We start from the raw sequence: 4,571 nt of genomic DNA, 5'->3' as shown, positions 1-4,571 counted from the left end.
TCCCTACAATGATAGTAAAAAACATTTTGTGGGGAAAAATGTAAGTTCTTATGAAAAGAAAAATCTTATATTCAGGGATTTTCAACTCTAGACCTTTCCTGCAGTTTACCTCCAACCTTGAAAAAAATCACCTGCTTGTAGCTTTACCCTTTACTTTAATTTGCTTTTTAAGGTGTGATTGATTAGGGTTGGAGCAAAACTCCTGTTAAAAAAAAAACGCTGTTATCTATGCAGAAACAAAAGTGTGTGTTGGGTTGTTGGGTTGTTGGTTGGGTGGGTGGGTGTGTTTTTTGGGGTTGGGTGGTGGTATGTGTGTAGATGTGTGTCTAAAACAGAGGATTATTACGGAGCGCAATCCTCTCAGCTGACTTGGCTTTGGGAATATTTGGGAAGAACGTTCTGAATACCATCCACTTTCTTTTAACAACATAAGATGTTGGACCATAATATTACAGCATAACAAAGAAAAAAAAAAAATTGATAGAAAAAAAAACATTTTATTCTATGCACATACTCAATGGATTTAAAAACAACTTTTTATCTCCTTTTTAAAACATGTCTAAGCATTTTCTTTTATGGAAATAAACTTCTTTGAGTTTAACTTCTTAAACTCCACTCATTTTCACAACCAAATGGACTGAATTACAGTAATAGCCTACCTCAAGATTTCAGATAACTAAACATGTATAAATGGTTTTTCAAAATGCAAAGATGGACTCTGACATTTCAACTGGGAGCCGAGGTGGATATGAGGTAAATTATTATTATTATTATTATTATTGTAAGTAGTAGATGTATCCATGGTATAATTTATTTGTTATTTATACAACATTCAGTTTTGGTTCTAAACTTTGTTTTAACTTTCAAAGAATGTTTTCTGCAACCCAGTTTTTGAGCTTGATGAAGAAAATGAGGAAAACAAAGAAAATTTCAAAATTGACATATACCTTGAATCTACTAAAAATCCAGCTGCAGGTAAGTGTGCATACCTTCTGATATATTTAATATAGGATATTCTTAGTTAAATGTTTAAATGTATACATTTTATAACACACTTGTAATATGTACAGATTTAAAGATTTAAGACATGAAGTTGTATGGAATCCTTACCAGCACTATAGTGCATACACACTGACCCACTCTGTAGTCACCTCCCTACTCAGAGTTCTGGCCGCTGGAAGTTTTTCAAGAAAGTACTCCCGGTTAGTTTCCTGGGCCCCAAAACTGTGCGTTTTTACGTGAAAAAATTATTTGCGTTTCAAAGCTTGATTAATTTAACACACAAAAAACATGCCGGTCAAAATTCATACCTCAGTTTTAATCGGCACTATTTTCTTTCCATTTCTATCAATCCGCGCTGTTTGATGACTTTAAGAGAACAGCTGGGTGGCCATGGAACAATAATGGTGTCAACCGGTGTGTTTTTGATTTCGGCTGTTCTTTGCATCATACTGCTCCTTGTTCTCAACCGTGAATAAGCAAATCAAATTTTTTTTTTTATGGTATCTTTACACGCTTCAATGATGTTGACTTGCCTCGCTCTTATTGTTATAGTAAACTTGCGTCAAAAGGCGCAGTTGTTTGTAGCAAATAGCAAGCCCGCGGCACTCTAGGTAACAGCCAGCGAGTGTACTGACACCTAGCGATTAGAAGATATACACGCACCATATTCTCTCTGAAGCAAGATTCTTCCGAAATAAATATGAGCGTTTCGTTTTCAGTCTTTTCTCTAAGGGTTCGAACCTGAGAGCTCGTGCTTTCAAAGAAGGTCCCAGTTTCAATTCACTCGAACATCCAGAGCACCTCAAGGGCACGCGCCGTGCACAAAAAGAGAAGTCTGAAGGACGGGGTGAGGAGAGGTGGTGACATGGAGCTCAATTTCAATGGCACCCAGAAAATCTTGACGTGACCCGGATTCGAATCGGGGTTGCTGCGGCCACAACGCAGAGTACTAACCACTATACGATACCGGCAAGCTACCGGTCTACCCGACGTGTCCCTGAATACAAAGGCGCCTTGTCATCTTTAGCTTGCAGACAAAACTGTTTCTTACCAGGGTTCGAACCTGCACGGGGAGACCCCAATGGATTTCTAGTCTATCGCCTTAACCACTCTGCCACGACTACAAATGGCTGAAAGGGGCATGTCGTTTGGATTGGTGCCTTGCAGCGTCGCTGCCCGAGGCCAGTTTAGATCAGCAAGAACTCAACAACAAAACGTACCGCTCCACAAAAAGAGGCTCGTTCGCCCGAACAGGGACTTGAACCCTGGACCCTCAGATTAAAAGTCTGATGCTCTACCGACTGAGCTATCCGGGCTCTTGCACGAGAAGCGTGCGTGCTGCATCGGAACGCACAGCAAAATGAATCGTATTGGCGCAGAAAAAAGAGTGTCCTCCAATGCATTGCGTTTCCTTCTTCGAAGATTCAGAATGGCCGTCAAAACGTCTGCTATGTCAAAATATATTAGCAAATTAGTGGGAATGCAGCCTATTAGACTGATGATAATTGTAATTAAAGGAAAATAATGCTAGGAAAAAGAAAAAAAACTTACTGCTACTTGTCTGGAAAGCCTCTTCACACGCTTCAATACTGTTGACTTGCCGCGCTCTTATCGTTATTGTAAACTTGTGTCAAAGGCGCAGTTGTTTGTAGCAAATAGCCCGCGGCACTCTAGGTAACAGCCAGCGAGTGTACTGACACCTAGCGATTAGAAAATATACAAGCACCATATTCTCTCTGAAGCAAGATTCTTCCGAAATAAATAGGAGCTTTTCGTTTTCAGTCTTTTCTCTAAGGGTTCGAACCTGAGAGCTCGTGCTTTCAAAGAAGGTCCCAGTTTCAATTCACTCGAACATCGAGAGCACATCAAGGGTACGCGCCGTGCACAAAAAGAGTAGTCTGAAGGACGGGGTGAGGAGAGGTGGTGACATGGAGCTCAATTTCAATGGCACCCAGAAAATCTTGTCGTGACCCGGATTCGGACCGGGGTTGCTGCGGCCACAACACAGAGTACTAACCACTATACGATCACGGCGAGCTGCCGGTCTACCTGACGTGTCCCTGAATACAAAGGGGCCTTGTCATCTTTAGCTTGCAGACAAAACTGTTTCTTACCAATATAACTCTTTTCAAGGGTAATCCTGTAACAGTGACTTTTTTTCCTTTTATAAAGTCTAAGCTAGGCCTCCAGAAGGTTACAAACTAAAGCAGGCGCATGCTGTCAACGTAGTCGGCAGGATTCGAACCTGCGCGGGGAGATCCCAATGGATTTCGAGTCCATCGCCTTAACCACTCGGCCACGACTACAAGCTGGCTGAAAGGGGCATGTCGTTTGTGGATTGGTGCCTTGCAGCGTCGCTGCCCGAGGCCAGTGTAGATCAGCAGGAACTCAACAACAAAACGAACCGCTCCACAAAAAGAGGCTCGTTCGCCCGAACAGGGACTTGAACCCTGGACCCTCAGATTAAAAGTCTGATGCTCTACCAACTGAGCTATCCAGGCTCTTGCTCGAGAAGCGTGCGTGCTGCGTCGGAACGCACAGCAAAATGAATCGTATTGGCGCAGAAAAAAAGAGTGTCCTCCAATGCATTGCGTTGCAGAATGGCCATCAAAACGTCTGCTATGTCAAAATATATTGGCAAATTAGTGGGAATGCAGCCTATTAGACTGATGATAATAGTAATTAAAGGAAAATAATGCTAGGAAAAAGAACAAAAACTCACTGCTACTTGTCTGGAAAGCCTCTTCACACGCTTCAATGCTGTTGACTTGCGCGCTCTTATCGTTATTTTAAACTTGTGTCAAAGGCGCAGTTGTTTGTAGCAAATAGCAAGCCCGCGGCACTCTAGGTAACAGCCAGCGAGTGTACTGACACCTAGCGATTAAAAAATATACTAACCACTATACGAGCACGGCGAGCTACCGGTCTACCCGACGTGTCCCTGAATACAAAGGGGCCTTGTCATCTTTAGCTTGCAGACAAAACTGTTTCTTACCACCATAACTCTTTTCAAGGGTAATCCTGTAACAGTGACTTTTTTTCCTTTTATAAAGTTTAAGCTAGGCCTCCAGAAGTTTACAAACTAAAGCAGGCGCATGCTGTCAACGTAGTCGGCAGGATTCGAACCTGCGCGGGGAGACCCCAATGGATTTCTAGTCCATCGCCTTAACCACTCGGCCACGACTACACGCTGGCTGAAAGAGGCATGTCGTTTGTGGATTGGTGCCTTGCAGCGTCACTGCCCGAGGCCAGTGTAGATCAGCAAGAACTCAACAACAAAACGTACCGCTCCACAAAAAGAGGCTCGTTTGGCCGAACAGGGACTTGAACCCTGGACCCTCAGATTAAAAGTCTGATGCTCTACCGACTGAGCTAAAGCTGGGGACCAATAGTCTGTTTGAGGAAGGGGAGAAGGAAAAAGAAGGGGAAGAAGGGGAAGAAAGAAAAAGAGAGAAAAGAGAAGGAAAAAAGAGAAAAAATGAAAGGAAAGGGAAAAGGTAAACCCACCTTTCACCCTTCTGTGTGATTTTTGGTAGATTGGTATTCATATTTTACAGAAAATTGCCTTT

At 42.7% G+C, this 4,571-nt stretch overlaps 4 non-coding genes across 4 annotated transcripts; all 4 read right to left on the bottom strand.

Moving 5' to 3' along the window:
* Positions 1–2,245: 2,245 nt before the first annotated feature.
* On the bottom strand, positions 2,246–2,318 carry trnak-uuu (transfer RNA lysine (anticodon UUU)). The gene has a single exon. It is a non-coding gene; the product is annotated as a tRNA-Lys (tRNA).
* A 908-nt stretch (positions 2,319–3,226) lies between these two features.
* On the bottom strand, positions 3,227–3,308 carry trnas-cga (transfer RNA serine (anticodon CGA)). Its single transcript has one exon. It is a non-coding gene; the product is annotated as a tRNA-Ser (tRNA).
* Positions 3,309–3,430: 122 nt separating this feature from the next.
* trnak-uuu (transfer RNA lysine (anticodon UUU)) lies at positions 3,431–3,503 on the bottom strand. The gene has a single exon. It is a non-coding gene; the product is annotated as a tRNA-Lys (tRNA).
* Positions 3,504–4,107: 604 nt separating this feature from the next.
* Positions 4,108–4,189, bottom strand: trnas-aga (transfer RNA serine (anticodon AGA)). The gene has a single exon. It is a non-coding gene; the product is annotated as a tRNA-Ser (tRNA).
* Positions 4,190–4,571: the final 382 nt, after the last annotated feature.

This window comes from Siphateles boraxobius, unplaced genomic scaffold (genome assembly GCF_051911475.1).
Source record: "Siphateles boraxobius isolate OS27281-9 unplaced genomic scaffold, OSU_SipBor_1 42, whole genome shotgun sequence".
Classification (NCBI taxonomy): Eukaryota; Metazoa; Chordata; class Actinopteri; order Cypriniformes; family Leuciscidae; genus Siphateles; species Siphateles boraxobius.
The sequence above is the reverse complement of the archived record's forward strand: the minus strand, read 5'-3'. Positions and strand labels throughout refer to the sequence as shown.